The sequence below is a fragment of the Octodon degus genome, unplaced genomic scaffold (genome assembly GCF_000260255.1).
Source record: "Octodon degus isolate 3935 unplaced genomic scaffold, OctDeg1.0 scaffold00096, whole genome shotgun sequence".
Taxonomy (NCBI): Eukaryota; Metazoa; Chordata; class Mammalia; order Rodentia; family Octodontidae; genus Octodon; species Octodon degus.
Genome location: NW_004524672.1, coordinates 7813888 through 7826171, shown reverse-complemented (window position 1 = coordinate 7826171; position 12284 = coordinate 7813888). Strand labels below are relative to the sequence as shown.

Sequence of the window (12284 nt, the reverse complement as noted above, 5' to 3'; positions counted from 1 at the left end):
AGAGAGAGGCCAGCTCAGCCCACCAGGGGGCAGAACTGGCTGGCATGTGGTGCTGGGGGATCGAACTGCGGTCCCAGATGCTTTTGCTAAGCTTGTTCTAAGTAGGTGCTTTAGACCACTAAGCCATCTCTCCAGCCCCCACAGTTATAATTTAGACACAAAGTTTTCTCAGTAAAAACACAGAAATATTTTGATTTACATAATACCATAAATCAATATGAAGTCAAAATCCATAATTAACATGTTCATAAAAATTCAGAAAACCATCCTCAGAAGTTTCTATACAAGATTTACAGATGTCTAGCAAATGCCGTTTTTCCTCATGTGCTACAGAGTTTAGAGACTCTGCTCGAATATTCCCCAGGTCAAGTGCACAATCTGTCTCTTGATCAATTTCTCCAATGACTGCAAAGTTGACATCTCTCACGATGTATAATCCTAGTACCACTTGTTCAACTCCTTGTGAAAAGCTGAATACTCATTCATGGCTTTCATCCAAAATCAAATTAATGGTTTGGTCAAAACCTTTAAGTGTACCCACAGTCATTCTTCCACCAGAAGTAATAACAGCAACAGCTTGGTTAATGTAGTTCTCCAAGGTGGACATCATGTTGCTGAGCCCGGGGATTCCAAGCTACAGATCCAGAGAGGAGCTAAAAGGGCCTGCCTGGAACAAGCACTGGCTAGCGCCCCGCCCACAACAAATACCGCGAGACTTGATTATTTTCTTTCTTGTTCTTCCCTCTTCTCCTAATGCTCTTCTCCGTCTCTATCAAACTATTTTTTTGTCTTCTCAACTCTGTTCTGAAATTTATTTTTCTTTATTTATCATTAGAACTCTTGTGTAAGAGAATCCATGCAATTTCCCCCCATTTGACCTTCTGAGTCTGGCTTATTTATCCTAACATGATGGTCTCTAGTTCCATCCATTTTCTGCAAATGACATAATTTCTTTCTCCTTTATAGCTCAGTAATGCTGCACTGTGTAAGTCCTACATGCTTTTGATGTATCCATCTCCTGAGAAGCAGATAGGCTGGTTAATTGTGCCACTATAAACGTGGGTGTGGTATGTATCGCTGTAGCATAATGTCTTTGATTCTATCAGGCACATATGAAAGAGTGATGTAGATAGATCAAGTGCTGCATCTACTTTTTGTATTTGAGGAATCTCCATTCTGACTTCCATAGTGGTTGTACTAGTTCATATTTAGAACCACAGTATAGGAGAGTGTCCTTTCAGCCTTCACAGCATTCATTGTATTTTATATCCTTGAGGACAGCTATCCTAACCAGTGTGGGATGGAATCTCAGTGTGACTTTGATTATGATTTCCCTCTTGGGTAAAAGCGTTGAACAGCTTTTACATATATTTATTGTCTATCTATAGTATTTCTTTTGAGAATTCTGTTTGATTCCCTTGTCCGTGCATTTAATGGACTATATTTTCAGTGCTGTTTTTGAGCTTTCATATATCCTCGATATTAATCCTCTACTCTAAAAGAAGTCAGCAAAGATTTTCATTTGTCCTGAAGTTTGTCTTCAAATTTGTAAATACTGTCCCTTGCTATGCAGAAGGGTTTATAACATGATACAGTCTCATTGGTTGATTCTTTTATGTCCTATGGTTTTGCGTTCTATTCAGAAATCCTTGGCTATGCTATATGGCTTTAAGTGTGTTTTCCTATGTTTTCTTTCAGCAGTTTCAAGATTTCCTATCATATATCTAGGTCTTTGGTTCATTACAATCAGATTTTAATACAGAGTAAAAGATAAGGATCTAATTTAAATCTTCTGCATGTGGATACTGTATCCAGTTTTCCCAGCCCTATTTGTTGAAGAGGATATCTTTTCTCTGCTATATATTTTTGATTCATTTGTCAAAAATCAGATTACTTGTTTTTGTGCCTTCTGTTCTGGTCTACTACAGATTTGAATCATATGAATACACCTTTCTTTTCATCTTTTGTTTATTTATTGATTTATTTGGCACAGGTTTTAAATGTTTCAGGCACTATTCATGTACTAAACTTAATATTCCCCAAAATTCTATTAGGTAAATATTACTTGTATTTCTCTATTCAGATTAATAAATTGAGGTTTTTGGGATTAAACAACTTTCCAGATACTGGCCACTGAGCAGACAAGGAATGAGCAGATTTGAGTTGAGTTATGGGTGCAGGCCCATGTCGAACCATTCATAACACTGTAGAGTCTACAAATTGTGTCACTGTCTTCCCTCTCTTTCTCTTCTCTCCACTTCATCTCTTCATTCCTCCTTTCCTTCTCTCACTGTATGCTCTTTGTATACTTGCTATATAGACTCAAAGAGTAAAAGAAAACCAGAAGAGGAGAACAGATCCTCTTTGAACACCAGTTTTCCACAAGAATGTTAGAGGAATTCTTTTTCTATTAGAACAGGAAATGATAGATTAGTAGGTAAAATTTACACAGTCTTTTAAGATAAAATATACTACTTGAAATAACACATGCCATGAGGGCATCTGCTCCAGTTCACCTAAAGGCAAGCAGATTAACTATCCAGTTTTTTCTGCGTATGTAAATCTTACTCACACAAAGCTTCAGAATGTAACACCAGCTCACTTTGGGCTGTCCCTATGATACCAAAATGTTATTTTATAATCAATAGAGGGACACTTCATGAAGCCTAGACCATATATAATAAGATCCTTTCAAGTAATATTTAATTTGTTAGCAGAAAGCACTACAGTACTTGACATAGGAGCAAGGGCTGAATAAATATCAAGTGTCTCTTTCATTGAAGCATTTCATTTATTTCACTTATTCCATTAACCTCTATGCCTAGCTACCCTGAGTGTTATCTACAGACTTACATCCACACTGTAGTACCATATTATCAATACAGGATCTCAGAGTCTACCCTCTCCTTCCTGAATCAAAATCCAGAATTTAAAAAGTCTAAGTTGATGTGTATGCAGACTGAAATTTGATGCCAAAACAAGGATACGTTTCAAAGAGAGGAATGTCAGCTTTGCTAAATACTCTAAAGAAGTATGCAATGCTCATTTTGTCTTCCTACTCTGAAGTAAATCTTTTAATCTAGTTCCTTGCTTCTCGAAGTGTGTTCCCAATTACAAAGGCTTGGATTCCCATCCTAATAAATTAGAAACTCTAGAGGTAGAGAGAAAACTATGTGCCCACCATCCTAGATGTGATTTTCAAACTATGCTTCAGGTTAAGAATCACATGGAAAATATTTTTAAAATCCTAAATGTCCAGGTCTTGCTCCATGCCAATGAAAAACTAATCCCTACCCCATCAGTTCTTTGGATGCATGCTAGAATTACATTGAAATATATTTTAAAATGTCAATGATTGAGTCCAACTTCTCTGAGATTTTAAGTCAAATTTTCAGGGCTGCTGTCCAAATATGGTCTTTTAAAAAAATCTCTCCTTCCGTATTTTATTATTAGGTGTAGGTATATCACCTCTAAAACCTCAACCCATTTTACTCTTTCAGTATTTTTTCCTACATTCCCAGCTCATTCTTTCTAGTAGCCCAGAAGTTTGGCCCATCTAGGAACTCAAATCCACTGATGTTTACAACAGTAATAACCTGCAACCCTCTTCCCCTGTCACCATGATTCCTCAAGCTCCTCTCTGCCTAATTGAAATCTCACACACGCCTAGTCTAAACTGTTGCATTTACTATCCATTCCCTTTTCCCTATCTTCTTTCTTCTTCTGAATCTCAAAGAACCATCAGTCCTGATCAAGTCCAACTCACTTCCAGTGCTAAAACTGCACTTGCCCAGCTGGATTTCTCTAGAAGAAACATCACCCATATTGATAGTGATGCTGAGCATCAGTTTGCACTCATCATAGCAAACCTCACACAGACCTTCAGCATTGGCAGGTGGCCCAAAGCCCTCCCTCATGGACTCACTCCCTGGGCTCCCAAAAGGCTACTTAATTCTTTCCCATTAGTCCTGAAATTTCCACTTTTCACTCTCAGCTGATGACCCAGCTTCTCACTTTACTAAGAAAATAGAAACATGATCACAATGGACTATTCCTCTGCCACAAATGAGGATAAACCTGAGTCATTCCTAGGACATGGAAGCACCTTGAGACCACAGTGTTAAGTAAAATCGCACACGTTACCATAAATGTCACCTGGCTTCCCTGAGATGAGAAAGTCAAAGTACAAATAAGTGAAAGAGTAAACTAAAAGAAATAATGGGAAAGAGAGACTGAATGTTTGCAAAGGGAAAGGTAATCAAAAGATGGAGGAAGAAAAGGAAGAGAGGATGAAAAAAAAAAATGAGATGTGCTATGTGCCATTCCTACCTGCAGAGAATGTAATCAGTACGTAAGGCCAATGTGCACTAATAAACACTAAAATTAAAATTAAAAGACAATAGAAGAACAGAGAGAATGTTCTCCTCCTGTCACCACCAACCTCCACCTGGCCTGTGTTTGACGCTCTTAGCTGACCTTCCTTCCTGTTGCGGTGGATGAATCCCGCAGGTTTCTCTTCCGGAGGTGTTTGCACTTGTCCTCTGGCTTCTTGCCTTTCCTCTCACTGGAGCACTCTGCTTGTGCGATTTTCTCATGTCCCTATTGAATCATTGATTTTCCCCTCTCTCTGGGGTCATCATAGTCAGCATTCAAACATGCTGTAATGTTTTTCTTTAGAAACCTCAAGCCGTCCTGCACTCTTTATCATTTCTTGGCTCTTGTGTAAAACAGACTGCAAACCCATGCCTCTGTTAGCTTTCTCCACGGCTCCACTCTTTCTGTCCACAAATCAGTCACATAAACTGCTGTGCAGTTCCATCCCAGGATTCTACTCCCCTGAAATTCCACCAGGGTCATCGATGACCCTTATGTTGGCAAACTCAATGGTCAATTTTCAGTCCGCATCCTTCTTGACTCCTCAGTGGTATTTAGAAAAGCTGAGCATGTTCTCTTGGATGCATTTCCTTTTTCTTGACATCTTATTTTATTTTCACTTCGTTGTTCTTTTTTCCCCCTTGTTTTCTGTGTTGGATTTTTTCTATATTCCAAACTCTAAATTTTAGAAAGTCTCAGGATTTAAGCTTCATTTATCCTATGTAGCTTCACATAGTCAGTATATTGTTTAATCCTATATAGCTGCATCCTGCCTGCAAGCTTCATAACTTCTACGTTGAATTTCAGGGACCTGGCCTCTTTCGTGAAGTTGACTCCATCTCTCACTACTGCTCTGTTGCATCAAGTCTACTTATAAGATGTCAAAACCCAGTGTATCTAAAACCAAATGCTTAGTCTCCCTCATAAATGTTTTCTCCTTATTACTTCCAGTCCAATTACAGTCTAGTCATTCAAACACAATTGGAGGAGCTGTCATTTACTCCTTCCTGATTTTCTTTGTAGACATAATGCAACCACACATACTAACCACTCCAATTTTGAAATATATTCCAAAAACATCCTTAGCAGTTAAGCTCATCCTCAAACCCCAGTTTGTTTCAAAAAAAGCCCCACTCCTCAGTTAGTGCTTCATCTGAAGGATATCAAACTAGGCTTAGCACTGGTCCTTGATTAGAGACGTCCTGGGTATCTGACATAAAGAAAGTTACATCACTCTGAGATTCAAGTACCAGAATTCAAGTGTGTATATTCATATACATAGGTGTATGGATATGTATTGCATTCATGTGTATGTGTACATGTACATGCATGTAGCTACATAATATAGACAGACCCCACATCTGACTTCTCAGCAGCTGTGCCACTATCCTTCTTGAGCAACCCACAACCTCCTTTGACCAAGCAATCTAACAGACACCTTAAAGCTGTTTCTCTGTATTCATTCATTTCTATCCTCACCCCATATTATATTTTCTCCCCATGACCTGAATGATTCCATTAAAACACCTCACATCATGACATGTTCCTGCCCAAATCCCTTTCGTCACTTCCCATCTGGAATAAAACCCAATATTCTTAAAGCTGACAGTAAAGGTCTCTGTGAGCTGGACCCTCCTAAACTTTTCCCTTCATCTCCCCTTCTCCAGCTTTACTGATTTGCAGATGTTCTATTAACCAGGTAGGCTTGGCCCTCCATCAGGCTATTGCAAAGGCTGTGCCCTCTCTGGAATCCTCTTTTGTCACAGTCCACACTCACTTCCTCCTTTCATCCAAGTCTCCTCTCATATTTTACCACTTTGAAGTCAATTTCTGTGTCCTCCTATTGTGTTTTGGAATTAGCTTGTATTAGCTTAGAATAGCTTCTGCTTCTGTCTCTGTATTTAGAGATGTCCTGTTGGTGGTCTAAACCAGTCCAAGTGGGACAGATTGCACCACAGAATTAGAAAACACTACAAATCAGAGATAACCCACTAGAGCACATAACATCATATCTAAAATAGCACTTCTCTTAGCTCAATACTTTATTTTTCTTCATGATACTTATTGCTAACCGAACATTTCAGTAAATGTATATAAATGTTGCCTTTTTTATTTCCTCCACTTGGAAGCATGATCCATGAAGTCAGCAATTTTGTCTATTTTCTTCACCATTTTATCTTCATGGCTTAGAAAAGTATATGCGTGGCACAATGAATAGTCACGTAATCCTGACAGTCTCAACAAATGAATAAACAAACTAGATCCTCAAAAAAATGAAAGTTTGGAAGTTGGTTTCACTGCCATTATGTGTCCTTTGTACTAATTTATTTCCCTTTTCTCTCTGCCTCTTTATTTTTTCTATTTTTATACTGCCAGGACAGCATCGATCTTCTCTTCCAAGGATACAGATTTCCTTGGACATCAGTTACTGACCAGAATCCTCAGAGTGGCTCCTTGGCTCTTTAGGCTACAGCTTGTGAGCTTTTCATTCTCTAATTTCTTCTCGACACCTAGAGTTCTGTGTTATCTTTTATGACACCAAAGTTATACCTGTTAGTTTAAGTGTTGTCCCTTTGTGGCACAATTCCTGCAATGTATATTCTTACGTAATTCATAGCCAAACTTCCTGTCTCATGGGGCAAAGAAAATCAATCTACAAAAATATGGACACAAAGGAGGACAGTGCAGGTGGAATACTCCATATACTTGAAAAGATTCATTTGCTCTGTTTAATTGGGGACTGAGATTATTGTTAAACAAGGCTAGCCTCCCTTGTTTCCTAGTACATATTCCCCACTTTTGCATTTACTGGATCACTTCTCCTCCTCTCTGGAAAAATAAAAATCTTCTGTAGTACAGAATCCATATATTAAACGCCATTGACCTAAAACCAATGCCATTTAGTTTTGCCTGTTAATGGACTAAGTGGACACAAGAGTGAATGGCAAGGACATCATGTTCCATGTTTGATTCTCATGTTTCATTGCAGGGTCTTGTGACAATCAATACAGAGGATGTGATGTGTTGAAGTGAACAGAAAAGCATATTTGGACTTCCTTGTAGCATAGCAGCAGAGCCTATGTGCTGAGCTTTTCGGAAATGGGCAGCTCCATGTGATCAACTTCATGGCCATATAAATTTGACTGTCACAGAATCTTAAAATGCAGAGACTGACTCCAAGAAATGGAGCTTGTCTTCTTACTTTGCTTCAAAATGGTGACAAGTAAGAAATTAATCCTTTGTGTTAGGCATAATCTTATAAATGTAAAGGGAAAATTTTTAAATTAATTTTATTAAGAATAATTAGACGGGAAATATAGGAGACTTTTTTTTAAATAGAGCCATATGACAACTAATAAATTATACTGTCATTTATTTCTCTAGCCTATAATCCTTCACATGTCATGAATAGTCTCACAATAGCATAGGTGTTTTAATGATAGACTGGAACTTGCTTAAAACTAAAACCCTGAACTGCCCCTCTGAGGGGTTTAAACCTAAGATCTACTTTAGAAGAACATCAAACTCAAATATGCTAATGTAAAGGGAACTTGGCTCAGGTTTAGGTACAACAGGTGACAGCCAGCCACCCTCCTGGGCTTTCTGGGAAAGCTACCCTGCCTCTAGACCTGCTGCCATCTGTTGAGCAAAGCTTCAGATTAAAAAATTGAAGATTTTCCTTTGGCTTCATGTTTTCAAAATATTCCTAAACCACACAGAATACCTCATTTTCTTGTGTATGCTTATGTGTCCATGTATGTGTCTCTGTGGATATTTTGCCCATGTTTGCAAGGATGTTTCTATCTATTCTCAAGGAGGTTTTGATATGATGAAACCAGAAAAGGATATTCTAAAGATATTGAAGACTCTGTGTGTGTCCATGTATGTGTGCATGTGTCCATGTATGTGTGTGTTCATCCATATTTATCGCCATGTATACACTTGTTTGTGTGTTTTTCTATGTGTTCATGGATAGTATAAGAGTGTGTTTATGTATCAAAGACTCCTTCAGTAAGTCTAATATCCTGCCAGGTGTTATGGGACATGGCAAAAAGAAAGAAGAAAAGAAAGCAGGAGACAAATGGCAGTCCACCAGGGAACCAGAGTGTCCAGTTGGCCACAAGGTAGAAAAGGCCACCAGTCAGCCAGAGTCCTCAGTATGTACTGATTGAGGAGGGGATTATTGCATGTCTCAGAGGGCAGTGATGATCTTAAGCAAATTAGTATATTTCCCTGGAATATCTCTAGTCTTCATGGTCTTAGTTTTAGTTTTAGGAGGAGGGTGAGGATGACCTAGTCAATGGGCTCATGGGAAATGCCAAAGCAGCGATACCAAAAGTCCCAAGGCTCCATTCATCCTTTCAGGAAGTATATGAAATGGGCCATTATGGTTTGGTGTTCCCAACACTGATGTGCGCATATGCCTTTTTCTGTGTGCAGTACATAAATATTATTTACATATCCATTTGTGGGTATGCCTGTGTTAGGTTTTCTAGGAGCAGTTTGCATTTTTTCATTTATATTTTTGGCCGCCACATGACATCTCTGATGCTGTGATGCTGGAGAAGAAGAAAGAACTTTTGGGTCGGGGAATCTTCAGAAGGTCAAAGGTCAACCTCTGTGAAATGGCAGGAGCCTTGTGTCTCCCTCCCCAGTATATTTTTTTATTCATTGCATGGTTTTGCTCACATCAGCTCCAATAAGTTCTCTGAAATTCTTTAAATGTCCATATCCTAAGTTTTTATTTACTTATGTTGACTCCTCCTTCTGAGACCAGATGCACCATATGCAATAAATAAGCTTCTAGTCAGTGTTTACAGAAATTCAAGAGATTTCCTTAAAAATGTGCACCTCTTGTTAAGTGGCACTGGGTGACCTTCCTATATACCTTGCCTTCCTTCCTTATCTTCACTGTTCCTTTGTTTCTTTTCTTTTCTTCCTTTCTTTTGTTTTTAGTGTATTTGGTACAGGGTCTCTCTACACAGCTCAGATTCATAGTGATCCTCCTGTTTTCAGCCTCTCTAGAGCTGGGATTACAGCCATAAGCCACCACACTGCTTGGTCGCTGGCTCAGTGTGTCTAGGAGTAGGGCTGGTGTGGCATGTGGTGCCAGGGATTAAACCATGGTCCCTGTGCTTGCCTAAGCAGGCACTTCATTAGCTGAGCTATCTCACCAGCCCTTGCTCCATTTCTTTCAACAGTATGCAAGCTTCAGAGTCAGCTACACTGGGCCAGGAGCACCCCTGTTAGCACTTTGGGGATTGCTGGAGCTGTTCTGATTCCTTTGCTCAGTCTCAGGGCCTTGGCGAGGCCCTAAACCCTGGGTCAGAGAAGGCAAACTCTAGATGGAGGCGGATGTGGATGCCTGGGAACCTTTGACCCAGATAATCAGGATAGCTGGGGAATGGAGTCTATGGTCCAGAGAGTCTGAAAGACTAATGGAAACAGGAGGAAGACAGGGGTTGAGGCTTCTAGACGCTGTTGTATTTTAGAATCTAGAGCAGGAAAGCAGAGTAATGAAAACACAAAATAATCTGCTTTACCGTAGGCTCTTAGAATCTTTGAAATTTTAATTCTGAGTCCTATGCATTGCATGACTTTGAACAATGTTCTTAAATTCTTTGTTCTTCAATTTTTTAATCTACAAAAAAAGTATAAAAACATCAAATGAAACTTTCTCTTGTACTTGTATGAAGCTTGGGACCTAAAATTATTCAAAATGTTTTGTTCTTTTTGCTTTTATTACCATGACCCCTGCTCTGATTTGTACTGTTAATCTTGGTGATATTCTCATCATACTCAATGGGCCACATGTCCCTGGGGAAATAACTTGTCAGGTATTAAATTTTATTTATAAACTAGATTGAGGCTTTATAATGAACAAGATATATATCAAAATGCTATGGGAAAAAAATGAAGAAAACATTGCCAGACAACTATTTGTTATCTCATAGGGATATAGAAGCCACAGAAAGCAACAGCCAAACCAAAGCACAACATTTTGTATTACAGGAGAGATTAAAACCAAGGGCCAGGGGGGTCCTGTGAACAACATGGCACTCCTGCTAGAGGTTCATTTATCCATCCAGCTCCAACTCCTGATGAGAGGAAAGGACAAACAGTAAAGGGTGAACGTGAAGACATTTCACAGGAGATGTCACAAATCTGCTGCATGAGAGTTTAGAAAAATAACTTGCAAACAAATGCCATTGTCTATAGCTCAAAGTCAAGGAGCTTAACAGAAAATAATAATAATCATGCAAGAAGAGGTTTTTTAAAAAAATTGCTTAATTAGTTTAATACCTGTCCTTGCTATGCAGTTCAGAATCAAGGTAATCCTCCTGTCTAAGCCTCCCCAGTGCTGGGATTATAGGCATGCCTCACCATGCTGAGTCTCATGGCCTGCTTGGTGCACCAGGAGTTTTGGGACTGGCACAGCATGTGGTATCCAGAATCAAACTTGGGTCCTTGCACTTAGACCTCCAGGCTATTTCCCCAAGGTTTTGGGAAAGGAGATGTTTACTTACCCAAATGGACATTGGACCAGCTGCAGATTGGAATTCTGTATTGGCTGAATGACCAAGTAAGAAAAAAAACATCATGCTTGTATCCACTTCCCAGTCCACCTCAGCATCAGTGTTCACTGGTCATTTTGATATGGTCCCTTGTAATTTTCCTCTATTCCTATAAAATTTCTCATAGCAACAGTCATCAATGAGTACTTTCTTTTTCAATGTTGGTAACCATTCATAAACAAATAAAAAAGCAAAATTCTCCTACATTTCTTCATAGCCCAACTCAAAGCCATCAATAACCTACCCAAACCCAGACTAATAAGTGAGATATTTTAGAGCCAGTCAAATAATGTACACGTGCTCCCTAGTAACAGATGCTTGTGTAGCTGTGACATATTGGGGGAAAATTCACACTCAGTGGCCCTTGCACTTTTACTTCCAACTGTGTTGTGTGCTATTGTTAGTATTTTGGCTCAGAATAGAAAACATATTGTGGAAATACCAGCTGGCTCCTGCGTAAGACATTCAAGTTAATTTTTCTCCAAAGACTGTGATCCTTTATTCATCTGGACTAATTATTTTTGTTTTTATCCAAACAAAAAGGCATATTGCAGACAAGAGGAAAAAAAGTAGCATTAGTTTTCTTCACAAGCTCTTCGGTCATGATTAAGAAAAACTGGGGACGTGGACAGAACTTGAAGCCATATTCTAGCATCACAGGGAACTAGCATTAGCAGTGAGGAGGCTTCATCCCCACTATTCATAAATGGAAAGTAGGGTGGAGTTTAGCCACTTATATATGTTTGGTCAGTAGGCTAGAAAAAACACTGAGACTACAAAGTCGGTTTCTTGCATTATGGAAATTTTGGTTCAGAGAGAAAGAAAAATATTCAAGGCAGAGTATACTACGGAAGTAGGTAGAAAGAAAGCAGCCAATACATGGAGAGATCACTGCTTACAGATTGTGAGTCCCAGCATGGTTAAAAGAAGAAGGTGACCACAGGGCATTGGTGGCCTAAAGCACCCTGACTTGTTCAGCTCCATCAAGATGCTCAAATAGGCAAATAGTTTGTCCTCATGTGAAGCAAAGCATGTGGGTTAGAGAACCTCAAAGAGCAGTCTCACAGTGCATTTTCTCTATGAACTTTAAGACAACCCCTGTCCTTCCTAAGCTTGCTTTTCCAAAAGCCTTGTTCACTCTGCAGATCCACTGCATTTTAAAAAATCGAAGCAGTAAATTAGAAGTTCTTGGAGTGTCTATTAAGGGCCTCCACCACCTACAAATTAAATGGATCTGAGAGAAGTCAGGTCAGGGCTTGCTGCCCTTCTCCCTTCGAAATGAATGCAGGGACACACAGCTGCCTGTGCACTCAGCTTCACCCCTTATCTTATTCT

The 12284-nt window shown here is 39.2% G+C and overlaps 1 pseudogene; it reads right to left on the bottom strand.

Moving 5' to 3' along the window:
- Positions 1-223: 223 nt before the first annotated feature.
- LOC101561158 lies at positions 224-610 on the bottom strand (annotated as a pseudogene).
- Positions 611-12284: the final 11674 nt, after the last annotated feature.